Here is a 25,603-nt window from a genome sequence, read left to right on the forward strand (position 1 = left end):
GGGGCTGGGAGGGCTCCACCTTGGCGAGTCCAGCCGTGGAGGCGCATCTTGTGTGAGTGTGAGTGAGTGTGAGTGTGTGTGTGTGTGTAGAGAGAGACAGCCCCCCGCCCCGCCCCGCCCATCACCCCCGTCCCTGGGAGCCCGCGGGACCCGGCCGGCGAACTCAACCGGCCCGGCCCGGCGCGGGAGGCGGCGGCGGGGAAGCCCAGAGAGGCTCGGCTTCTTGAGCGGGGCAGGGGCGCCCTCCGCCGCCGTCTAGGGCCACACCACCCTGAACGCCCCCGATCTCGTCTGGTCTGGGAAGCTAAGCAGGGTCGGGCCCGGTTAGTACTTGGATGGGAGACCGCCTGGGAATACCGGGTGCCACAGGCTGCTGCTTTTTTTTTTTTTTTTTTTTTTTTGCCTCTTGTTCTGTCCCCTTTCTGGGAGCGCGGCGGCGGCCCGGGGTGGGGGTCACCCCCACCCTCAGCGCCCGCGCGGTGCCTGGCGCCCCAGCCCGCACCGTGGGGCCTCCTCTTGTCCCAAGCCGCGACACCGCCGCCACGCGGCAGGATGCGTGGCATCTGGACTGTCAGGTCTCAGACCAAAGGTCTGCTCTGTGGGAACCGACACGCTGGAGGAAACCTTGAGAGTCTGAGAGGGGAGGGAGTTCCAGAAGAAGGCCAGGATGTCATTTTGAGGGAGTATGTGACCAGAACTCGTCCCGTTGCTTTTGGGGTTCTATGGGCTACACGCAGGAATCTTTGGTGGTGGCACCTGATGTTGGGGGATCCGGAGTCACACCCAGACCTGCTCCACAGGCCTCCTTTTACTTTTCTCTTCGGATTCATTATTTTTAAAAAGTGTCTCTTACCTCTATGATTGCATTTTCTTTTCTCTCTCTCTTCAAGCAGATGATGGGAGTACAAGTATTCAGGTGACATGTGACGCCCGTGCCCCCCTCCCCCCTGCGTTCTTTTTTTTTTTTTTTTTTTTTGAGACAGAGTCTCGTTTTGCTGCCCAGGCTAGAGTGAGTGCCATGGCGTCAGCCTAGCTCACAGCAACCTCAATCTCCGGGCTCAAGCAATCCTGCTGCCTCAGCCTCCCGAGTAGTTGGGACTACAGGCATGCACCACCACGCCCGGCTGTGTTTTTCTATATATATTAGTTGGCCAATTAATTTCTTTCTATTTTTAGTAGAGACGGGGTCTCGCTCTTGCTCAGGCTGGTTTCGAACTCCTGACCTGGAGCAATCCGCCCGCCTCGGCCTCCCAGAGAGCTAGGATTACAGGCGTGAGCCACCGCGCCCGGCCCCCCCTGTGTTCTTATTCATATACCTCTCATGTTGTTCCAGCGTATTGTGGGGGTACCAATGTTAAGGTCGGGTGCCTTGCCCTCTCCAAGCCTCCCCCCTCGGGTCAGAGCTTCAAGTGCGCCCATCCCCCAGTCGGTGCGCACCCACCCCATGCCTAATGGATGTGTATGGCCCTCCCCTCCCCCCACCCGCCCGACACCCACCCGATGAAGGTGATTCCTCTCTGTCCACTTAGGCGTCCATCCGTTCGTACCAATTTGCTGGTGAGCGCGCTCACGTGGTGCTCGTGTGTCCATTCTTGGGATACCTGGCCTACTGGAACGGGTTCCAGCTCTGGCCAGGAGAACACGAGAGGCGCCCTCTCACCGCTGCTCCTCACAGCCGAATGGCACTCCGTGGTGTCCACGCGCCACATTTTATTGATGCACTCCTGGATGGATGGGCACTCGGGTCGCTTCCACGTCTTTGCGATTGTGAATTGTGCCCTAACTGTCACCCTAACCCTTACCCAGCCCGTCTCCTCTGCCCCTGCCTGACGCACTCCTCCCCGGCCAGGCCCGTCACTGTCCTGGGCCCCCGCCTGACCGGCTCCTCCCCGCCCGGCCTGTCACCGTCCTCTGCCCCTGCCTGACATGCTCCTTCCCGCCCGCCCGGCCTCTCACCGTCCTGGGCCCCTGCCTGACCGGCTCCTCCGTCGCCTGGGCCTTCCAAGGGCTTGGTGTGGACGCTGCTTCCAGGAAGCCCACCAGAAACCCGGCAGCAGGGTGGCCGCAGCAGTCTCCAGCAGCCGTCCCTAAGTCGCCTGAGTGCGGGGGACGTGCCCCCCGTTGTGCCGCGGGGGCCCAGCCTGGTGTCTTCCCTGAGGCCCTGCGGCTGCCGGCTGGGCTGCCGCTCCCCGCAAGGGGAGAGCCGCGGAGGTGGGGACCGCCTCCTGATGGGGACGTACACGCAGCTCTCCACGTCGGATTCCGGGGCTCTCTGTCCTGCCCGAAGGCCCAGCTGGCCTGCGGGTCCTTAGAGTGGCAAAAACATCCGAAAACTGAGATTGAGGGTCCGGTGGGTGTCTGCACTTTTGTGCTGGGCACCCCAGGGAGGCCCGGGGGCTGGCTGGACAACGTGGTCTGCTGGGCGGGGGGGTTGGAGGAGCAACTGATGCCCTTTGCACTTTGGGTAGCAAGAGTCTGAGGTGTCTCTGAGCCCTGTGCCCTGTGGGGGGGGGGCGGGGGGGGAGGAGGAGGAGGAGGAGGAGGAGGTGGGAAGGGCCGGGGCCTGCAGTCCTGTTCCCGGGGTGGCACGGCAAGTGGCTTCTTCCACAGGCTGCTTGGCCTGGGCTCCCTGCACCTGGGCCTTTGGAGGACCGGCCCTGTGCTTGCCAACACTTCCTGCAGGGACCCAGAGCTGGGAGGTGGCATCTCTCAGCCCTGGGTCGGGCAGAGCCCCAGCGGGCCATGCCCACAACCTCTCTCAGCACCGGTCCCCCAGAAGGCTCCTTTGGGACCAGGATTCTCTTGCGGTGACTCTTTAAGGTCTGGCCCCTGGATGGAGGGGCACCAGGAGTAGAGGAGCAGGAAGGGGAAGGGGGTGGCCATGCGAGGGGACACTTTGAGGCCGAGTCCCAGCTTCAGCCTGATCCTCCTGGGAACCCCGCTCTGAGACAAGGAGCCGGGCTTCGCATTCCCACAGCAGCCAGTTGTGGGCTGAGGACACCTGGGGCGTTGGGAACTCCCTGGCTTCTCCTTGGTTTAACGTCTAGAGCTGCTTGTGAATCGCGCCGCCACACACACCCGAGCGCAGGTGTCTTCCGCACAGACTGCGGGCCTCGCTCTTCTGAACGCCGCTAGCTCGCCACCCACCCACGGGTGAACCTGGTCAGGGTGCTTTCTCTAAGGGGCAGACTCTTTTCCGGGCGGGCTACCGGTGTCTCTGTTTGCTCGTTTCTTTCTTCCATTTCGGGAAAGTCTTCCTTGCTGGGTGTGGAAATCTCCTATGCCTTCCCTCGCCTATTCTGTCAGCTTTCAAATTCTCTTTCAGTTGCCACCCTCACAGATGGATTAGGAAACTCTTTCCGGTGCACTCATTAGTGAAATGACCTCCAGGAAGCTGGAATCCAATATCTAATGGCCGATTTTTAGCGAGTCCACACGCCAGGGTGGTCGGGGTCCAATGCAGCCCCGGCCAGGCCCAGGCCCCTTGGACTGGGCCACAGGAGGACACGGAGGAGGGTCCCGGCCCCCACGAAGCGGTGCCGGCAGTTCTCCACGGGCTTGGGCGTTTTCCAGAGGTAGGAGATGGAGGGGACTGATTTCTTCAGCGCCCCCCAAACCACGCCACCCCACCCCACCCATGGGACACATCCCCAGAGAGAGACGCCCCATACACTGGCTGTGCCCCAGCCCTGGCCCGGGGGAATAGGCGGCAGCCCACCCACAGGGCGAGGGGGGGGGCGCAGCTGAAAGGGGTTGTGGGGGAGGGCGGCCCCTGGCTGGGGTCAAAGGGCGAGCGTCCCGCGCGTGCGCAGTCAGCGGCAGGCAGCGACGCGCTGGGGGTGGGCAGCGGGTAGGTGAAGGAGGCCTGGCGAGGAGACGAGGGGGGCTGGGAGGGCTCCACCTTGGCGAGTCCAGCCGTGGAGGCGCATCTTGTGTGAGTGTGAGTGAGTGTGAGTGTGTGTGTGTGTGTAGAGAGAGACAGCCCCCCGCCCCGCCCCGCCCCGCCCATCACCCCCGTCCCTGGGAGCCCGCGGGACCCGGCCGGCGAACTCAACCGGCCCGGCCCGGCGCGGGAGGCGGCGGCGGGGAAGCCCAGAGAGGCTCGGCTTCTTGAGCGGGGCAGGGGCGCCCTCCGCCGCCGTCTAGGGCCACACCACCCTGAACGCCCCCGATCTCGTCTGGTCTGGGAAGCTAAGCAGGGTCGGGCCCGGTTAGTACTTGGATGGGAGACCGCCTGGGAATACCGGGTGCCACAGGCTGCTGCTTTTTTTTTTTTTTTTTTTTTTTTGCCTCTTGTTCTGTCCCCTTTCTGGGAGCGCGGCGGCGGCCCGGGGTGGGGGTCACCCCCACCCTCAGCGCCCGCGCGGTGCCTGGCGCCCCAGCCCGCACCGTGGGGCCTCCTCTTGTCCCAAGCCGCGACACCGCCGCCACGCGGCAGGATGCGTGGCATCTGGACTGTCAGGTCTCAGACCAAAGGTCTGCTCTGTGGGAACCGACACGCTGGAGGAAACCTTGAGAGTCTGAGAGGGGAGGGAGTTCCAGAAGAAGGCCAGGATGTCATTTTGAGGGAGTATGTGACCAGAACTCGTCCCGTTGCTTTTGGGGTTCTATGGGCTACACGCAGGAATCTTTGGTGGTGGCACCTGATGTTGGGGGATCCGGAGTCACACCCAGACCTGCTCCACAGGCCTCCTTTTACTTTTCTCTTCGGATTCATTATTTTTAAAAAGTGTCTCTTACCTCTATGATTGCATTTTCTTTTCTCTCTCTCTTCAAGCAGATGATGGGAGTACAAGTATTCAGGTGACATGTGACGCCCGTGCCCCCCTCCCCCCTGCGTTCTTTTTTTTTTTTTTTTTTTTTGAGACAGAGTCTCGTTTTGCTGCCCAGGCTAGAGTGAGTGCCATGGCGTCAGCCTAGCTCACAGCAACCTCAATCTCCGGGCTCAAGCAATCCTGCTGCCTCAGCCTCCCGAGTAGTTGGGACTACAGGCATGCACCACCACGCCCGGCTGTGTTTTTCTATATATATTAGTTGGCCAATTAATTTCTTTCTATTTTTAGTAGAGACGGGGTCTCGCTCTTGCTCAGGCTGGTTTCGAACTCCTGACCTGGAGCAATCCGCCCGCCTCGGCCTCCCAGAGAGCTAGGATTACAGGCGTGAGCCACCGCGCCCGGCCCCCCCTGTGTTCTTATTCATATACCTCTCATGTTGTTCCAGCGTATTGTGGGGGTACCAATGTTAAGGTCGGGTGCCTTGCCCTCTCCAAGCCTCCCCCCTCGGGTCAGAGCTTCAAGTGCGCCCATCCCCCAGTCGGTGCGCACCCACCCCATGCCTAATGGATGTGTATGGCCCTCCCCTCCCCCCACCCGCCCGACACCCACCCGATGAAGGTGATTCCTCTCTGTCCACTTAGGCGTCCATCCGTTCGTACCAATTTGCTGGTGAGCGCGCTCACGTGGTGCTCGTGTGTCCATTCTTGGGATACCTGGCCTACTGGAACGGGTTCCAGCTCTGGCCAGGAGAACACGAGAGGCGCCCTCTCACCGCTGCTCCTCACAGCCGAATGGCACTCCGTGGTGTCCACGCGCCACATTTTATTGATGCACTCCTGGATGGATGGGCACTCGGGTCGCTTCCACGTCTTTGCGATTGTGAATTGTGCCCTAACTGTCACCCTAACCCTTACCCAGCCCGTCTCCTCTGCCCCTGCCTGACGCACTCCTCCCCGGCCAGGCCCGTCACTGTCCTGGGCCCCCGCCTGACCGGCTCCTCCCCGCCCGGCCTGTCACCGTCCTCTGCCCCTGCCTGACATGCTCCTTCCCGCCCGCCCGGCCTCTCACCGTCCTGGGCCCCTGCCTGACCGGCTCCTCCGTCGCCTGGGCCTTCCAAGGGCTTGGTGTGGACGCTGCTTCCAGGAAGCCCACCAGAAACCCGGCAGCAGGGTGGCCGCAGCAGTCTCCAGCAGCCGTCCCTAAGTCGCCTGAGTGCGGGGGACGTGCCCCCCGCTGTGCCGCGGGGGCCCAGCCTGGTGTCTTCCCTGAGGCCCTGCGGCTGCCGGCTGGGCTGCCGCTCCCCGCAAGGGGAGAGCCGCGGAGGTGGGGACCGCCTCCTGATGGGGACGTACACGCAGCTCTCCACGTCGGATTCCGGGGCTCTCTGTCCTGCCCGAAGGCCCAGCTGGCCTGCGGGTCCTTAGAGTGGCAAAAACATCCGAAAACTGAGATTGAGGGTCCGGTGGGTGTCTGCACTTTTGTGCTGGGCACCCCAGGGAGGCCCGGGGGCTGGCTGGACAACGTGGTCTGCTGGGCGGGGGGGTTGGAGGAGCAACTGATGCCCTTTGCACTTTGGGTAGCAAGAGTCTGAGGTGTCTCTGAGCCCTGTGCCCTGTGGGGGGGGGCGGGGGGGGAGGAGGAGGAGGAGGAGGAGGAGGTGGGAAGGGCCGGGGCCTGCAGTCCTGTTCCCGGGGTGGCACGGCAAGTGGCTTCTTCCACAGGCTGCTTGGCCTGGGCTCCCTGCACCTGGGCCTTTGGAGGACCGGCCCTGTGCTTGCCAACACTTCCTGCAGGGACCCAGAGCTGGGAGGTGGCATCTCTCAGCCCTGGGTCGGGCAGAGCCCCAGCGGGCCATGCCCACAACCTCTCTCAGCACCGGTCCCCCAGAAGGCTCCTTTGGGACCAGGATTCTCTTGCGGTGACTCTTTAAGGTCTGGCCCCTGGATGGAGGGGCACCAGGAGTAGAGGAGCAGGAAGGGGAAGGGGGTGGCCATGCGAGGGGACACTTTGAGGCCGAGTCCCAGCTTCAGCCTGATCCTCCTGGGAACCCCGCTCTGAGACAAGGAGCCGGGCTTCGCATTCCCACAGCAGCCAGTTGTGGGCTGAGGACACCTGGGGCGTTGGGAACTCCCTGGCTTCTCCTTGGTTTAACGTCTAGAGCTGCTTGTGAATCGCGCCGCCACACACACCCGAGCGCAGGTGTCTTCCGCACAGACTGCGGGCCTCGCTCTTCTGAACGCCGCTAGCTCGCCACCCACCCACGGGTGAACCTGGTCAGGGTGCTTTCTCTAAGGGGCAGACTCTTTTCCGGGCGGGCTACCGGTGTCTCTGTTTGCTCGTTTCTTTCTTCCATTTCGGGAAAGTCTTCCTTGCTGGGTGTGGAAATCTCCTATGCCTTCCCTCGCCTATTCTGTCAGCTTTCAAATTCTGTTTCAGTTGCCACCCTCACAGATGGATTAGGAAACTCTTTCCGGTGCACTCATTAGTGAAATGACCTCCAGGAAGCTGGAATCCAATATCTAATGGCCGATTTTTAGCGAGTCCACACGCCAGGGTGGTCGGGGTCCAATGCAGCCCCGGCCAGGCCCAGGCCCCTTGGACTGGGCCACAGGAGGACACGGAGGAGGGTCCCGGCCCCCACGAAGCGGTGCCGGCAGTTCTCCACGGGCTTGGGCGTTTTCCAGAGGTAGGAGATGGAGGGGACTGATTTCTTCAGCGCCCCCCAAACCACGCCACCCCACCCCACCCATGGGACACATCCCCAGAGAGAGACGCCCCATACACTGGCTGTGCCCCAGCCCTGGCCCGGGGGAATAGGCGGCAGCCCACCCACAGGGCGAGGGGGGGGCGCAGCTGAAAGGGGTTGTGGGGGAGGGCGGCCCCTGGCTGGGGTCAAAGGGCGAGCGTCCCGCGCGTGCGCAGTCAGCGGCAGGCAGCGACGCGCTGGGGGTGGGCAGCGGGTAGGTGAAGGAGGCCTGGCGAGGAGACGAGGGGGGCTGGGAGGGCTCCACCTTGGCGAGTCCAGCCGTGGAGGCGCATCTTGTGTGAGTGTGAGTGAGTGTGAGTGTGTGTGTGTGTGTAGAGAGAGACAGCCCCCCGCCCCGCCCCGCCCCGCCCATCACCCCCGTCCCTGGGAGCCCGCGGGACCCGGCCGGCGAACTCAACCGGCCCGGCCCGGCGCGGGAGGCGGCGGCGGGGAAGCCCAGAGAGGCTCGGCTTCTTGAGCGGGGCAGGGGCGCCCTCCGCCGCCGTCTAGGGCCACACCACCCTGAACGCCCCCGATCTCGTCTGGTCTGGGAAGCTAAGCAGGGTCGGGCCCGGTTAGTACTTGGATGGGAGACCGCCTGGGAATACCGGGTGCCACAGGCTGCTGCTTTTTTTTTTTTTTTTTTTTTTTTGCCTCTTGTTCTGTCCCCTTTCTGGGAGCGCGGCGGCGGCCCGGGGTGGGGGTCACCCCCACCCTCAGCGCCCGCGCGGTGCCTGGCGCCCCAGCCCGCACCGTGGGGCCTCCTCTTGTCCCAAGCCGCGACACCGCCGCCACGCGGCAGGATGCGTGGCATCTGGACTGTCAGGTCTCAGACCAAAGGTCTGCTCTGTGGGAACCGACACGCTGGAGGAAACCTTGAGAGTCTGAGAGGGGAGGGAGTTCCAGAAGAAGGCCAGGATGTCATTTTGAGGGAGTATGTGACCAGAACTCGTCCCGTTGCTTTTGGGGTTCTATGGGCTACACGCAGGAATCTTTGGTGGTGGCACCTGATGTTGGGGGATCCGGAGTCACACCCAGACCTGCTCCACAGGCCTCCTTTTACTTTTCTCTTCGGATTCATTATTTTTAAAAAGTGTCTCTTACCTCTATGATTGCATTTTCTTTTCTCTCTCTCTTCAAGCAGATGATGGGAGTACAAGTATTCAGGTGACATGTGACGCCCGTGCCCCCCTCCCCCCTGCGTTCTTTTTTTTTTTTTTTTTTTTGAGACAGAGTCTCGTTTTGCTGCCCAGGCTAGAGTGAGTGCCATGGCGTCAGCCTAGCTCACAGCAACCTCAATCTCCGGGCTCAAGCAATCCTGCTGCCTCAGCCTCCCGAGTAGTTGGGACTACAGGCATGCACCACCACGCCCGGCTGTGTTTTTCTATATATATTAGTTGGCCAATTAATTTCTTTCTATTTTTAGTAGAGACGGGGTCTCGCTCTTGCTCAGGCTGGTTTCGAACTCCTGACCTGGAGCAATCCGCCCGCCTCGGCCTCCCAGAGAGCTAGGATTACAGGCGTGAGCCACCGCGCCCGGCCCCCCCTGTGTTCTTATTCATATACCTCTCATGTTGTTCCAGCGTATTGTGGGGGTACCAATGTTAAGGTCGGGTGCCTTGCCCTCTCCAAGCCTCCCCCCTCGGGTCAGAGCTTCAAGTGCGCCCATCCCCCAGTCGGTGCGCACCCACCCCATGCCTAATGGATGTGTATGGCCCTCCCCTCCCCCCACCCGCCCGACACCCACCCGATGAAGGTGATTCCTCTCTGTCCACTTAGGCGTCCATCCGTTCGTACCAATTTGCTGGTGAGCGCGCTCACGTGGTGCTCGTGTGTCCATTCTTGGGATACCTGGCCTACTGGAACGGGTTCCAGCTCTGGCCAGGAGAACACGAGAGGCGCCCTCTCACCGCTGCTCCTCACAGCCGAATGGCACTCCGTGGTGTCCACGCGCCACATTTTATTGATGCACTCCTGGATGGATGGGCACTCGGGTCGCTTCCACGTCTTTGCGATTGTGAATTGTGCCCTAACTGTCACCCTAACCCTTACCCAGCCCGTCTCCTCTGCCCCTGCCTGACGCACTCCTCCCCGGCCAGGCCCGTCACTGTCCTGGGCCCCCGCCTGACCGGCTCCTCCCCGCCCGGCCTGTCACCGTCCTCTGCCCCTGCCTGACATGCTCCTTCCCGCCCGCCCGGCCTCTCACCGTCCTGGGCCCCTGCCTGACCGGCTCCTCCGTCGCCTGGGCCTTCCAAGGGCTTGGTGTGGACGCTGCTTCCAGGAAGCCCACCAGAAACCCGGCAGCAGGGTGGCCGCAGCAGTCTCCAGCAGCCGTCCCTAAGTCGCCTGAGTGCGGGGGACGTGCCCCCCGCTGTGCCGCGGGGGCCCAGCCTGGTGTCTTCCCTGAGGCCCTGCGGCTGCCGGCTGGGCTGCCGCTCCCCGCAAGGGGAGAGCCGCGGAGGTGGGGACCGCCTCCTGATGGGGACGTACACGCAGCTCTCCACGTCGGATTCCGGGGCTCTCTGTCCTGCCCGAAGGCCCAGCTGGCCTGCGGGTCCTTAGAGTGGCAAAAACATCCGAAAACTGAGATTGAGGGTCCGGTGGGTGTCTGCACTTTTGTGCTGGGCACCCCAGGGAGGCCCGGGGGCTGGCTGGACAACGTGGTCTGCTGGGCGGGGGGGTTGGAGGAGCAACTGATGCCCTTTGCACTTTGGGTAGCAAGAGTCTGAGGTGTCTCTGAGCCCTGTGCCCTGTGGGGGGGGGCGGGGGGGGAGGAGGAGGAGGAGGAGGAGGAGGTGGGAAGGGCCGGGGCCTGCAGTCCTGTTCCCGGGGTGGCACGGCAAGTGGCTTCTTCCACAGGCTGCTTGGCCTGGGCTCCCTGCACCTGGGCCTTTGGAGGACCGGCCCTGTGCTTGCCAACACTTCCTGCAGGGACCCAGAGCTGGGAGGTGGCATCTCTCAGCCCTGGGTCGGGCAGAGCCCCAGCGGGCCATGCCCACAACCTCTCTCAGCACCGGTCCCCCAGAAGGCTCCTTTGGGACCAGGATTCTCTTGCGGTGACTCTTTAAGGTCTGGCCCCTGGATGGAGGGGCACCAGGAGTAGAGGAGCAGGAAGGGGAAGGGGGTGGCCATGCGAGGGGACACTTTGAGGCCGAGTCCCAGCTTCAGCCTGATCCTCCTGGGAACCCCGCTCTGAGACAAGGAGCCGGGCTTCGCATTCCCACAGCAGCCAGTTGTGGGCTGAGGACACCTGGGGCGTTGGGAACTCCCTGGCTTCTCCTTGGTTTAACGTCTAGAGCTGCTTGTGAATCGCGCCGCCACACACACCCGAGCGCAGGTGTCTTCCGCACAGACTGCGGGCCTCGCTCTTCTGAACGCCGCTAGCTCGCCACCCACCCACGGGTGAACCTGGTCAGGGTGCTTTCTCTAAGGGGCAGACTCTTTTCCGGGCGGGCTACCGGTGTCTCTGTTTGCTCGTTTCTTTCTTCCATTTCGGGAAAGTCTTCCTTGCTGGGTGTGGAAATCTCCTATGCCTTCCCTCGCCTATTCTGTCAGCTTTCAAATTCTCTTTCAGTTGCCACCCTCACAGATGGATTAGGAAACTCTTTCCGGTGCACTCATTAGTGAAATGACCTCCAGGAAGCTGGAATCCAATATCTAATGGCCGATTTTTAGCGAGTCCACACGCCAGGGTGGTCGGGGTCCAATGCAGCCCCGGCCAGGCCCAGGCCCCTTGGACTGGGCCACAGGAGGACACGGAGGAGGGTCCCGGCCCCCACGAAGCGGTGCCGGCAGTTCTCCACGGGCTTGGGCGTTTTCCAGAGGTAGGAGATGGAGGGGACTGATTTCTTCAGCGCCCCCCAAACCACGCCACCCCACCCCACCCATGGGACACATCCCCAGAGAGAGAGCCCCATACACTGGCTGTGCCCCAGCCCTGGCCCGGGGGAATAGGCGGCAGCCCACCCACAGGGCGAGGGGGGGGCGCAGCTGAAAGGGGTTGTGGGGGAGGGCGGCCCCTGGCTGGGGTCAAAGGGCGAGCGTCCCGCGCGTGCGCAGTCAGCGGCAGGCAGCGACGCGCTGGGGGTGGGCAGCGGGTAGGTGAAGGAGGCCTGGCGAGGAGACGAGGGGGGCTGGGAGGGCTCCACCTTGGCGAGTCCAGCCGTGGAGGCGCATCTTGTGTGAGTGTGAGTGAGTGTGAGTGTGTGTGTGTGTGTAGAGAGAGACAGCCCCCCGCCCCGCCCCGCCCCGCCCATCACCCCCGTCCCTGGGAGCCCGCGGGACCCGGCCGGCGAACTCAACCGGCCCGGCCCGGCGCGGGAGGCGGCGGCGGGGAAGCCCAGAGAGGCTCGGCTTCTTGAGCGGGGCAGGGGCGCCCTCCGCCGCCGTCTAGGGCCACACCACCCTGAACGCCCCCGATCTCGTCTGGTCTGGGAAGCTAAGCAGGGTCGGGCCCGGTTAGTACTTGGATGGGAGACCGCCTGGGAATACCGGGTGCCACAGGCTGCTGCTTTTTTTTTTTTTTTTTTTTTTTTGCCTCTTGTTCTGTCCCCTTTCTGGGAGCGCGGCGGCGGCCCGGGGTGGGGGTCACCCCCACCCTCAGCGCCCGCGCGGTGCCTGGCGCCCCAGCCCGCACCGTGGGGCCTCCTCTTGTCCCAAGCCGCGACACCGCCGCCACGCGGCAGGATGCGTGGCATCTGGACTGTCAGGTCTCAGACCAAAGGTCTGCTCTGTGGGAACCGACACGCTGGAGGAAACCTTGAGAGTCTGAGAGGGGAGGGAGTTCCAGAAGAAGGCCAGGATGTCATTTTGAGGGAGTATGTGACCAGAACTCGTCCCGTTGCTTTTGGGGTTCTATGGGCTACACGCAGGAATCTTTGGTGGTGGCACCTGATGTTGGGGGATCCGGAGTCACACCCAGACCTGCTCCACAGGCCTCCTTTTACTTTTCTCTTCGGATTCATTATTTTTAAAAAGTGTCTCTTACCTCTATGATTGCATTTTCTTTTCTCTCTCTCTTCAAGCAGATGATGGGAGTACAAGTATTCAGGTGACATGTGACGCCCGTGCCCCCCTCCCCCCTGCGTTCTTTTTTTTTTTTTTTTTTTTGAGACAGAGTCTCGTTTTGCTGCCCAGGCTAGAGTGAGTGCCATGGCGTCAGCCTAGCTCACAGCAACCTCAATCTCCGGGCTCAAGCAATCCTGCTGCCTCAGCCTCCCGAGTAGTTGGGACTACAGGCATGCACCACCACGCCCGGCTGTGTTTTTCTATATATATTAGTTGGCCAATTAATTTCTTTCTATTTTTAGTAGAGACGGGGTCTCGCTCTTGCTCAGGCTGGTTTCGAACTCCTGACCTGGAGCAATCCGCCCGCCTCGGCCTCCCAGAGAGCTAGGATTACAGGCGTGAGCCACCGCGCCCGGCCCCCCCTGTGTTCTTATTCATATACCTCTCATGTTGTTCCAGCGTATTGTGGGGGTACCAATGTTAAGGTCGGGTGCCTTGCCCTCTCCAAGCCTCCCCCCTCGGGTCAGAGCTTCAAGTGCGCCCATCCCCCAGTCGGTGCGCACCCACCCCATGCCTAATGGATGTGTATGGCCCTCCCCTCCCCCCACCCGCCCGACACCCACCCGATGAAGGTGATTCCTCTCTGTCCACTTAGGCGTCCATCCGTTCGTACCAATTTGCTGGTGAGCGCGCTCACGTGGTGCTCGTGTGTCCATTCTTGGGATACCTGGCCTACTGGAACGGGTTCCAGCTCTGGCCAGGAGAACACGAGAGGCGCCCTCTCACCGCTGCTCCTCACAGCCGAATGGCACTCCGTGGTGTCCACGCGCCACATTTTATTGATGCACTCCTGGATGGATGGGCACTCGGGTCGCTTCCACGTCTTTGCGATTGTGAATTGTGCCCTAACTGTCACCCTAACCCTTACCCAGCCCGTCTCCTCTGCCCCTGCCTGACGCACTCCTCCCCGGCCAGGCCCGTCACTGTCCTGGGCCCCCGCCTGACCGGCTCCTCCCCGCCCGGCCTGTCACCGTCCTCTGCCCCTGCCTGACATGCTCCTTCCCGCCCGCCCGGCCTCTCACCGTCCTGGGCCCCTGCCTGACCGGCTCCTCCGTCGCCTGGGCCTTCCAAGGGCTTGGTGTGGACGCTGCTTCCAGGAAGCCCACCAGAAACCCGGCAGCAGGGTGGCCGCAGCAGTCTCCAGCAGCCGTCCCTAAGTCGCCTGAGTGCGGGGGACGTGCCCCCCGCTGTGCCGCGGGGGCCCAGCCTGGTGTCTTCCCTGAGGCCCTGCGGCTGCCGGCTGGGCTGCCGCTCCCCGCAAGGGGAGAGCCGCGGAGGTGGGGACCGCCTCCTGATGGGGACGTACACGCAGCTCTCCACGTCGGATTCCGGGGCTCTCTGTCCTGCCCGAAGGCCCAGCTGGCCTGCGGGTCCTTAGAGTGGCAAAAACATCCGAAAACTGAGATTGAGGGTCCGGTGGGTGTCTGCACTTTTGTGCTGGGCACCCCAGGGAGGCCCGGGGGCTGGCTGGACAACGTGGTCTGCTGGGCGGGGGGGTTGGAGGAGCAACTGATGCCCTTTGCACTTTGGGTAGCAAGAGTCTGAGGTGTCTCTGAGCCCTGTGCCCTGTGGGGGGGGGCGGGGGGGGAGGAGGAGGAGGAGGAGGAGGAGGTGGGAAGGGCCGGGGCCTGCAGTCCTGTTCCCGGGGTGGCACGGCAAGTGGCTTCTTCCACAGGCTGCTTGGCCTGGGCTCCCTGCACCTGGGCCTTTGGAGGACCGGCCCTGTGCTTGCCAACACTTCCTGCAGGGACCCAGAGCTGGGAGGTGGCATCTCTCAGCCCTGGGTCGGGCAGAGCCCCAGCGGGCCATGCCCACAACCTCTCTCAGCACCGGTCCCCCAGAAGGCTCCTTTGGGACCAGGATTCTCTTGCGGTGACTCTTTAAGGTCTGGCCCCTGGATGGAGGGGCACCAGGAGTAGAGGAGCAGGAAGGGGAAGGGGGTGGCCATGCGAGGGGACACTTTGAGGCCGAGTCCCAGCTTCAGCCTGATCCTCCTGGGAACCCCGCTCTGAGACAAGGAGCCGGGCTTCGCATTCCCACAGCAGCCAGTTGTGGGCTGAGGACACCTGGGGCGTTGGGAACTCCCTGGCTTCTCCTTGGTTTAACGTCTAGAGCTGCTTGTGAATCGCGCCGCCACACACACCCGAGCGCAGGTGTCTTCCGCACAGACTGCGGGCCTCGCTCTTCTGAACGCCGCTAGCTCGCCACCCACCCACGGGTGAACCTGGTCAGGGTGCTTTCTCTAAGGGGCAGACTCTTTTCCGGGCGGGCTACCGGTGTCTCTGTTTGCTCGTTTCTTTCTTCCATTTCGGGAAAGTCTTCCTTGCTGGGTGTGGAAATCTCCTATGCCTTCCCTCGCCTATTCTGTCAGCTTTCAAATTCTGTTTCAGTTGCCACCCTCACAGATGGATTAGGAAACTCTTTCCGGTGCACTCATTAGTGAAATGACCTCCAGGAAGCTGGAATCCAATATCTAATGGCCGATTTTTAGCGAGTCCACACGCCAGGGTGGTCGGGGTCCAATGCAGCCCCGGCCAGGCCCAGGCCCCTTGGACTGGGCCACAGGAGGACACGGAGGAGGGTCCCGGCCCCCACGAAGCGGTGCCGGCAGTTCTCCACGGGCTTGGGCGTTTTCCAGAGGTAGGAGATGGAGGGGACTGATTTCTTCAGCGCCCCCCAAACCACGCCACCCCACCCCACCCATGGGACACATCCCCAGAGAGAGACGCCCCATACACTGGCTGTGCCCCAGCCCTGGCCCGGGGGAATAGGCGGCAGCCCACCCACAGGGCGAGGGGGGGGCGCAGCTGAAAGGGGTTGTGGGGGAGGGCGGCCCCTGGCTGGGGTCAAAGGGCGAGCGTCCCGCGCGTGCGCAGTCAGCGGCAGGCAGCGACGCGCTGGGGGTGGGCAGCGGGTAGGTGAAGGAGGCCTGGCGAGGAGACGAGGGGGGCTGGGAGGGCTCCACCTTGGCGAGTCCAGCCGTGGAGGCGCATCTTGTGTGAGTGTGAGTGAGTGTGAGTGTGTGTGTGTGTGTAGAGAGAGACAGCCCCCCGCCCCGCCCCGCCCCGCCCATCACCCCCGTCCCTGGGAGCCCGCGGGACCCGGCCGGCGAACTCAACCGGCCCGGCCCGGCGCGGGAGGCGGCGGCGGGGAAGCCCAGAGAGGCTCGGCTTCTTGAGCGGGGCAGGGGCGCCCTCCGCCGCCGTCTAGGGCCACACCACCCTGAACGCCCCCGATCTCGTCTGGTCTGGGAAGCTAAGCAGGGTCGGGCCCGGTTAGTACTTGGATGGGAGACCGCCTGGGAATACCGGGTGCCACAGGCTGCTGCTTTTTTTTTTTTTTTTTTTTTTTTGCCTCTTGTTCTGTCCCCTTTCTGGGAGCGCGGCGGCGGCCCGGGGTGGGGGTCACCCCCACCCTCAGCGCCCGCGCGGTGCCTGGCGCCCCAGCCCGCACCGTGGGGCCTCCTCTTGTCCCAAGCCGCGACACCGCCGCCACGCGGCAGGATGCGTGGCATCTGGACTGTCAGGTCTCAGACCAAAGGTCTGCTCTGTGGGAACCGACACGCTGGAGGAAACCTTGAGAGTCTGAGAGGGGAGGGAGTTCCAGAAGAAGGCCAGGATGTCATTTTGAGGGAGTATGTGACCAGAACTCGTCCCGTTGCTTTTGGGGTTCTATGGGCTACACGCAGGAATCTTTGGTGGTGGCACCTGATGTTGGGGGATCCGGAGTCACACCCAGACCTGCTCCACAGGCCTCCTTTTACTTTTCTCTTCGGATTCATTATTTTTAAAAAGTGTCTCTTACCTCTATGATTGCATTTTCTTTTCTCTCTCTCTTCAAGCAGATGATGGGAGTACAAGTATTCAGGTGACATGTGACGCCCGTGCCCCCCTCCCCCCTGCGTTCTTTTTTTTTTTTTTTTTTTTGAGACAGAGTCTCGTTTTGCTGCCCAGGCTAGAGTGAGTGCCATGGCGTCAGCCTAGCTCACAGCAACCTCAATCTCCGGGCTCAAGCAATCCTGCTGCCTCAGCCTCCCGAGTAGTTGGGACTACAGGCATGCACCACCACGCCCGGCTGTGTTTTTCTATATATATTAGTTGGCCAATTAATTTCTTTCTATTTTTAGTAGAGACGGGGTCTCGCTCTTGCTCAGGCTGGTTTCGAACTCCTGACCTGGAGCAATCCGCCCGCCTCGGCCTCCCAGAGAGCTAGGATTACAGGCGTGAGCCACCGCGCCCGGCCCCCCCTGTGTTCTTATTCATATACCTCTCATGTTGTTCCAGCGTATTGTGGGGGTACCAATGTTAAGGTCGGGTGCCTTGCCCTCTCCAAGCCTCCCCCCTCGGGTCAGAGCTTCAAGTGCGCCCATCCCCCAGTCGGTGCGCACCCACCCCATGCCTAATGGATGTGTATGGCCCTCCCCTCCCCCCACCCGCCCGACACCCACCCGATGAAGGTGATTCCTCTCTGTCCACTTAGGCGTCCATCCGTTCGTACCAATTTGCTGGTGAGCGCGCTCACGTGGTGCTCGTGTGTCCATTCTTGGGATACCTGGCCTACTGGAACGGGTTCCAGCTCTGGCCAGGAGAACACGAGAGGCGCCCTCTCACCGCTGCTCCTCACAGCCGAATGGCACTCCGTGGTGTCCACGCGCCACATTTTATTGATGCACTCCTGGATGGATGGGCACTCGGGTCGCTTCCACGTCTTTGCGATTGTGAATTGTGCCCTAACTGTCACCCTAACCCTTACCCAGCCCGTCTCCTCTGCCCCTGCCTGACGCACTCCTCCCCGGCCAGGCCCGTCACTGTCCTGGGCCCCCGCCTGACCGGCTCCTCCCCGCCCGGCCTGTCACCGTCCTCTGCCCCTGCCTGACATGCTCCTTCCCGCCCGCCCGGCCTCTCACCGTCCTGGGCCCCTGCCTGACCGGCTCCTCCGTCGCCTGGGCCTTCCAAGGGCTTGGTGTGGACGCTGCTTCCAGGAAGCCCACCAGAAACCCGGCAGCAGGGTGGCCGCAGCAGTCTCCAGCAGCCGTCCCTAAGTCGCCTGAGTGCGGGGGACGTGCCCCCCGCTGTGCCGCGGGGGCCCAGCCTGGTGTCTTCCCTGAGGCCCTGCGGCTGCCCGCTGGGCTGCCGCTCCCCGCAAGGGGAGAGCCGCGGAGGTGGGGACCGCCTCCTGATGGGGACGTACACGCAGCTCTCCACGTCGGATTCCGGGGCTCTCTGTCCTGCCCGAAGGCCCAGCTGGCCTGCGGGTCCTTAGAGTGGCAAAAACATCCGAAAACTGAGATTGAGGGTCCGGTGGGTGTCTGCACTTTTGTGCTGGGCACCCCAGGGAGGCCCGGGGGCTGGCTGGACAACGTGGTCTGCTGGGCGGGGGGGTTGGAGGAGCAACTGATGCCCTTTGCACTTTGGGTAGCAAGAGTCTGAGGTGTCTCTGAGCCCTGTGCCCTGTGGGGGGGGGCGGGGGGGGAGGAGGAGGAGGAGGAGGAGGAGGTGGGAAGGGCCGGGGCCTGCAGTCCTGTTCCCGGGGTGGCACGGCAAGTGGCTTCTTCCACAGGCTGCTTGGCCTGGGCTCCCTGCACCTGGGCCTTTGGAGGACCGGCCCTGTGCTTGCCAACACTTCCTGCAGGGACCCAGAGCTGGGAGGTGGCATCTCTCAGCCCTGGGTCGGGCAGAGCCCCAGCGGGCCATGCCCACAACCTCTCTCAGCACCGGTCCCCCAGAAGGCTCCTTTGGGACCAGGATTCTCTTGCGGTGACTCTTTAAGGTCTGGCCCCTGGATGGAGGGGCACCAGGAGTAGAGGAGCAGGAAGGGGAAGGGGGTGGCCATGCGAGGGGACACTTTGAGGCCGAGTCCCAGCTTCAGCCTGATCCTCCTGGGAACCCCGCTCTGAGACAAGGAGCCGGGCTTCGCATTCCCACAGCAGCCAGTTGTGGGCTGAGGACACCTGGGGCGTTGGGAACTCCCTGGCTTCTCCTTGGTTTAACGTCTAGAGCTGCTTGTGAATCGCGCCGCCACACACACCCGAGCGCAGGTGTCTTCCGCACAGACTGCGGGCCTCGCTCTTCTGAACGCCGCTAGCTCGCCACCCACCCACGGGTGAACCTGGTCAGGGTGCTTTCTCTAAGGGGCAGACTCTTTTCCGGGCAGGCTACCGGTGTCTCTGTTTGCTCGTTTCTTTCTTCCATTTCGGGAAAGTCTTCCTTGCTGGGTGTGGAAATCTCCTATGCCTTCCCTCGCCTATTCTGTCAGCTTTCAAATTCTGTTTCAGTTGCCACCCTCACAGATGGATTAGGAAACTCTTTCCGGTGCACTCATTAGTGAAATGACCTCCAGGAAGCTGGAATCCAATATCTAATGGCCGATTTTTAGCGAGTCCACACGCCAGGGTGGTCGGGGTCCAATGCAGCCCCGGCCAGGCCCAGGCCCCTTGGACTGGGCCACAGGAGGACACGGAGGAGGGTCCCGGCCCCCACGAAGCGGTGCCGGCAGTTCTCCACGGGCTTGGGCGTTTTCCAGAGGTAGGAGATGGAGGGGACTGATTTCTTCAGCGCCCCCCAAACCACGCCACCCCACCCCACCCATGGGACACATCCCCAGAGAGAGACGCCCCATACACTGGCTGTGCCCCAGCCCTGGCCCGGGGGAATAGGCGGCAGCCCACCCACAGGGCGAGGGGGGGGCGCAGCTGAAAGGGGTTGTGGGGGAGGGCGGCCCCTGGCTGGGGTCAAAGGGCGAGCGTCCCGCGCGTGCGCAGTCAGCGGCAGGCAGCGACGCGCTGGGGGTGGGCAGCGGGTAGGTGAAGGAGGCCTGGCGAGGAGACGAGGGGGGCTGGGAGGGCTCCACCTTGGCGAGTCCAGCCGTGGAGGCGCATCTTGTGTGAGTGTGAGTGAGTGTGAGTGTGTGTGTGTGTGTAGAGAGAGACAGCCCCCCGCCCCGCCCCGCCCCGCCCATCACCCCCGTCCCTGGGAGCCCGCGGGACCCGGCCGGCGAACTCAACCGGCCCGGCCCGGCGCGGGAGGCGGCGGCGGGGAAGCCCAGAGAGGCTCGGCTTCTTGAGCGGGGCAGGGGCGCCCTCCGCCGCCGTCTAGGGCCACACCACCCTGAACGCCCCCGATCTCGTCTGGTCTGGGAAGCTAAGCAGGGTCGGGCCCGGTTAGTACTTGGATGGGAGACCGCCTGGGAATACCGGGTGCCACAGGCTGCTGCTTTTTTTTTTTTTTTTTTTTTTTTGCCTCTTGTTCTGTCCCCTTTCTGGGAGCGCGGCGGCGGCCCGGGGTGGGGGTCACCCCCACCCTCAGCGCCCGCGCGGTGCCTGGCGCCCCAGCCCGCACCGTGGGGCCTCCTCTTGTCCCAAGCCGCGACACCGCCGCCACGCGGCAGGATGCGTGGCATCTGGACTGTCAGGTCTCAGACCAAAGGTCTGCTCTGTGGGAACCGACACGCTGGAGGAAACCTTGAGAGTCTGAGAGGGGAGGGAGTTCCAGAAGAAGGCCAGGATGTCATTTTGAGGGAGTATGTGACCAGAACTCGTCCCGTTGCTTTTGGGGTTCTATGGGCTACACGCAGGAATCTTTGGTGGTGGCACCTGATGTTGGGGGATCCGGAGTCACACCCAGACCTGCTCCACAGGCCTCCTTTTACTTTTCTCTTCGGATTCATTATTTTTAAAAAGTGTCTCTTACCTCTATGATTGCATTTTCTTTTCTCTCTCTCTTCAAGCAGATGATGGGAGTACAAGTATTCAGGTGACATGTGACGCCCGTGCCCCCCTCCCCCCTGCGTTCTTTTTTTTTTTTTTTTTTTTGAGACAGAGTCTCGTTTTGCTGCCCAGGCTAGAGTGAGTGCCATGGCGTCAGCCTAGCTCACAGCAACCTCAATCTCCGGGCTCAAGCAATCCTGCTGCCTCAGCCTCCCGAGTAGTTGGGACTACAGGCATGCACCACCACGCCCGGCTGTGTTTTTCTATATATATTAGTTGGCCAATTAATTTCTTTCTATTTTTACTAGAGACGGGGTCTCGCTCTTGCTCAGGCTGGTTTCGAACTCCTGACCTGGAGCAATCCGCCCGCCTCGGCCTCCCAGAGAGCTAGGATTACAGGCGTGAGCCACCGCGCCCGGCCCCCCCTGTGTTCTTATTCATATACCTCTCATGTTGTTCCAGCGTATTGTGGGGGTACCAATGTTAAGGTCGGGTGCCTTGCCCTCTCCAAGCCTCCCCCCTCGGGTCAGAGCTTCAAGTGCGCCCATCCCCCAGTCGGTGCGCACCCACCCCATGCCTAATGGATGTGTATGGCCCTCCCCTCCCCCCACCCGCCCGACACCCACCCGATGAAGGTGATTCCTCTCTGTCCACTTAGGCGTCCATCCGTTCGTACCAATTTGCTGGTGAGCGCGCTCACGTGGTGCTCGTGTGTCCATTCTTGGGATACCTGGCCTACTGGAACGGGTTCCAGCTCTGGCCAGGAGAACACGAGAGGCGCCCTCTCACCGCTGCTCCTCACAGCCGAATGGCACTCCGTGGTGTCCACGCGCCACATTTTATTGATGCACTCCTGGATGGATGGGCACTCGGGTCGCTTCCACGTCTTTGCGATTGTGAATTGTGCCCTAACTGTCACCCTAACCCTTACCCAGCCCGTCTCCTCTGCCCCTGCCTGACGCACTCCTCCCCGGCCAGGCCCGTCACTGTCCTGGGCCCCCGCCTGACCGGCTCCTCCCCGCCCGGCCTGTCACCGTCCTCTGCCCCTGCCTGACATGCTCCTTCCCGCCCGCCCGGCCTCTCACCGTCCTGGGCCCCTGCCTGACCGGCTCCTCCGTCGCCTGGGCCTTCCAAGGGCTTGGTGTGGACGCTGCTTCCAGGAAGCCCACCAGAAACCCGGCAGCAGGGTGGCCGCAGCAGTCTCCAGCAGCCGTCCCTAAGTCGCCTGAGTGCGGGGGACGTGCCCCCCGCTGTGCCGCGGGGGCCCAGCCTGGTGTCTTCCCTGAGGCCCTGCGGCTGCCGGCTGGGCTGCCGCTCCCCGCAAGGGGAGAGCCGCGGAGGTGGGGACCGCCTCCTGATGGGGACGTACACGCAGCTCTCCACGTCGGATTCCGGGGCTCTCTGTCCTGCCCGAAGGCCCAGCTGGCCTGCGGGTCCTTAGAGTGGCAAAAACATCCGAAAACTGAGATTGAGGGTCCGGTGGGTGTCTGCACTTTTGTGCTGGGCACCCCAGGGAGGCCCGGGGGCTGGCTGGACAACGTGGTCTGCTGGGCGGGGGGGTTGGAGGAGCAACTGATGCCCTTTGCACTTTGGGTAGCAAGAGTCTGAGGTGTCTCTGAGCCCTGTGCCCTGTGGGGGGGGGCGGGGGGGGAGGAGGAGGAGGAGGAGGAGGAGGTGGGAAGGGCCGGGGCCTGCAGTCCTGTTCCCGGGGTGGCACGGCAAGTGGCTTCTTCCACAGGCTGCTTGGCCTGGGCTCCCTGCACCTGGGCCTTTGGAGGACCGGCCCTGTGCTTGCCAACACTTCCTGCAGGGACCCAGAGCTGGGAGGTGGCATCTCTCAGCCCTGGGTCGGGCAGAGCCCCAGCGGGCCATGCCCACAACCTCTCTCAGCACCGGTCCCCCAGAAGGCTCCTTTGGGACCAGGATTCTCTTGCGGTGACTCTTTAAGGTCTGGCCCCTGGATGGAGGGGCACCAGGAGTAGAGGAGCAGGAAGGGGAAGGGGGTGGCCATGCGAGGGGACACTTTGAGGCCGAGTCCCAGCTTCAGCCTGATCCTCCTGGGAACCCCGCTCTGAGACAAGGAGCCGGGCTTCGCATTCCCACAGCAGCCAGTTGTGGGCTGAGGACACCTGGGGCGTTGGGAACTCCCTGGCTTCTCCTTGGTTTAACGTCTAGAGCTGCTTGTGAATCGCGCCGCCACACACACCCGAGCGCAGGTGTCTTCCGCACAGACTGCGGGCCTCGCTCTTCTGAACGCCGCTAGCTCGCCACCCACCCACGGGTGAACCTGGTCAGGGTGCTTTCTCTAAGGGGCAGACTCTTTTCCGGGCGGGCTACCGGTGTCTCTGTTTGCTCGTTTCTTTCTTCCATTTCGGGAAAGTCTTCCTTGCTGGGTGTGGAAATCTCCTATGCCTTCCCTCGCCTATTCTGTCAGCTTTCAAATTCTCTTTCAGTTGCCACCCTCACAGATGGATTAGGAAACTCTTTCCGGTGCACTCATTAGTGAAATGACCTCCAGGAAGCTGGAATCCAATATCTAATGGCCGATTTTTAGCGAGTCCACACGCCAGGGTGGTCGGGGTCCAATGCAGCCCCGGCCAGGCCCAGGCCCCTTGGACTGGGCCACAGGAGGACACGGAGGAGGGTCCCGGCCCCCACGAAGCGGTGCCGGCAGTTCTCCACGGGCTTGGGCGTTTTCCAGAGGTAGGAGATGGAGGGGACTGATTTCTTCAGCGCCCCCCAAACCACGCCACCCCACCCCACCCATGGGACACATCCCCAGAGAGAGACGCCCCATACACTGGCTGTGCCCCAGCCCTGGCCCGGGGGAATAGGCGGCAGCCCACCCACAGGGCGAGGGGGGGGCGCAGCTGAAAGGGGTTGTGGGGGAGGGCGGCCCCTGGCTGGGGTCAAAGGGCGAGCGTCCCGCGCGTGCGCAGTCAGCGGCAGGCAGCGACGCGCTGGGGGTGGGCAGCGGGTAGGTGAAGGAGGCCTGGCGAGGAGACGAGGGGGGCTGGGAGGGCTCCACCTTGGCGAGTCCAGCCGTGGAGGCGCATCTTGTGTGAGTGTGAGTGAGTGTGAGTGTGTGTGTGTGTGTAGAGAGAGACAGCCCCCCGCCCCGCCCCGCCCCGCCCATCACCCCCGTCCCTGGGAGCCCGCGGGACCCGGCCGGCGAACTCAACCGGCCCGGCCCGGCGCGGGAGGCGGCGGCGGGGAAGCCCAGAGAGGCTCGGCTTCTTGAGCGGGGCAGGGGCGCCCTCCGCCGCCGTCTAGGGCCACACCACCCTGAACGCCCCCGATCTCGTCTGGTCTGGGAAGCTAAGCAGGGTCGGGCCCGGTTAGTACTTGGATGGGAGACCGCCTGGGAATACCGGGTGCCACAGGCTGCTGCTTTTTTTTTTTTTTTTTTTTTTTTGCCTCTTGTTCTGTCCCCTTTCTGGGAGCGCGGCGGCGGCCCGGGGTGGGGGTCACCCCCACCCTCAGCGCCCGCGCGGTGCCTGGCGCCCCAGCCCGCACCGTGGGGCCTCCTCTTGTCCCAAGCCGCGACACCGCCGCCACGCGGCAGGATGCGTGGCATCTGGACTGTCAGGTCTCAGACCAAAGGTCTGCTCTGTGGGAACCGACACGCTGGAGGAAACCTTGAGAGTCTGAGAGGGGAGGGAGTTCCAGAAGAAGGCCAGGATGTCATTTTGAGGGAGTATGTGACCAGAACTCGTCCCGTTGCTTTTGGGGTTCTATGGGCTACACGCAGGAATCTTTGGTGGTGGCACCTGATGTTGGGGGATCCGGAGTCACACCCAGACCTGCTCCACAGGCCTCCTTTTACTTTTCTCTTCGGATTCATTATTTTTAAAAAGTGTCTCTTACCTCTATGATTGCATTTTCTTTTCTCTCTCTCTTCAAGCAGATGATGGGAGTACAAGTATTCAGGTGACATGTGACGCCCGTGCCCCCCTCCCCCCTGCGTTCTTTTTTTTTTTTTTTTTTTTGAGACAGAGTCTCGTTTTGCTGCCCAGGCTAGAGTGAGTGCCATGGCGTCAGCCTAGCTCACAGCAACCTCAATCTCCGGGCTCAAGCAATCCTGCTGCCTCAGCCTCCCGAGTAGTTGGGACTACAGGCATGCACCACCACGCCCGGCTGTGTTTTTCTATATATATTAGTTGGCCAATTAATTTCTTTCTATTTTTAGTAGAGACGGGGTCTCGCTCTTGCTCAGGCTGGTTTCGAACTCCTGACCTGGAGCAATCCGCCCGCCTCGGCCTCCCAGAGAGCTAGGATTACAGGCGTGAGCCACCGCGCCCGGCCCCCCCTGTGTTCTTATTCATATACCTCTCATGTTGTTCCAGCGTATTGTGGGGGTACCAATGTTAAGGTCGGGTGCCTTGCCCTCTCCAAGCCTCCCCCCTCGGGTCAGAGCTTCAAGTGCGCCCATCCCCCAGTCGGTGCGCACCCACCCCATGCCTAATGGATGTGTATGGCCCTCCCCTCCCCCCACCCGCCCGACACCCACCCGATGAAGGTGATTCCTCTCTGTCCACTTAGGCGTCCATCCGTTCGTACCAATTTGCTGGTGAGCGCGCTCACGTGGTGCTCGTGTGTCCATTCTTGGGATACCTGGCCTACTGGAACGGGTTCCAGCTCTGGCCAGGAGAACACGAGAGGCGCCCTCTCACCGCTGCTCCTCACAGCCGAATGGCACTCCGTGGTGTCCACGCGCCACATTTTATTGATGCACTCCTGGATGGATGGGCACTCGGGTCGCTTCCACGTCTTTGCGATTGTGAATTGTGCCCTAACTGTCACCCTAACCCTTACCCAGCCCGTCTCCTCTGCCCCTGCCTGACGCACTCCTCCCCGGCCAGGCCCGTCACTGTCCTGGGCCCCCGCCTGACCGGCTCCTCCCCGCCCGGCCTGTCACCGTCCTCTGCCCCTGCCTGACATGCTCCTTCCCGCCCGCCCGGCCTCTCACCGTCCTGGGCCCCTGCCTGACCGGCTCCTCCGTCGCCTGGGCCTTCCAAGGGCTTGGTGTGGACGCTGCTTCCAGGAAGCCCACCAGAAACCCGGCAGCAGGGTGGCCGCAGCAGTCTCCAGCAGCCGTCCCTAAGTCGCCTGAGTGCGGGGGACGTGCCCCCCGCTGTGCCGCGGGGGCCCAGCCTGGTGTCTTCCCTGAGGCCCTGCGGCTGCCGGCTGGGCTGCCGCTCCCCGCAAGGGGAGAGCCGCGGAGGTGGGGACCGCCTCCTGATGGGGACGTACACGCAGCTCTCCACGTCGGATTCCGGGGCTCTCTGTCCTGCCCGAAGGCCCAGCTGG

The 25,603-nt window shown here is 62.8% G+C and overlaps 7 pseudogenes; all 7 read left to right on the forward strand.

The window, feature by feature from the left end:
* Nucleotides 1-253: 253 nt before the first annotated feature.
* Nucleotides 254-372, forward strand: LOC142874043 (uncharacterized; annotated as a pseudogene).
* Nucleotides 373-4,140: 3,768 nt separating this feature from the next.
* Nucleotides 4,141-4,259, forward strand: LOC142874044 (uncharacterized; annotated as a pseudogene).
* Nucleotides 4,260-8,025: 3,766 nt separating this feature from the next.
* LOC142874045 (uncharacterized) lies at nt 8,026-8,144 on the forward strand (annotated as a pseudogene).
* A 3,764-nt stretch (nt 8,145-11,908) lies between these two features.
* On the forward strand, nt 11,909-12,027 carry LOC142874046 (uncharacterized; annotated as a pseudogene).
* Nucleotides 12,028-15,792: 3,765 nt separating this feature from the next.
* On the forward strand, nt 15,793-15,911 carry LOC142874048 (uncharacterized; annotated as a pseudogene).
* A 3,765-nt stretch (nt 15,912-19,676) lies between these two features.
* On the forward strand, nt 19,677-19,795 carry LOC142874049 (uncharacterized; annotated as a pseudogene).
* A 3,765-nt stretch (nt 19,796-23,560) lies between these two features.
* On the forward strand, nt 23,561-23,679 carry LOC142874050 (uncharacterized; annotated as a pseudogene).
* The last annotated feature ends 1,924 nt before the right edge of the window (nt 23,680-25,603 follow it).

This window comes from Microcebus murinus, chromosome 11, assembly GCF_040939455.1.
Source record: "Microcebus murinus isolate Inina chromosome 11, M.murinus_Inina_mat1.0, whole genome shotgun sequence".
Classification (NCBI taxonomy): domain Eukaryota; kingdom Metazoa; phylum Chordata; class Mammalia; order Primates; family Cheirogaleidae; genus Microcebus; species Microcebus murinus.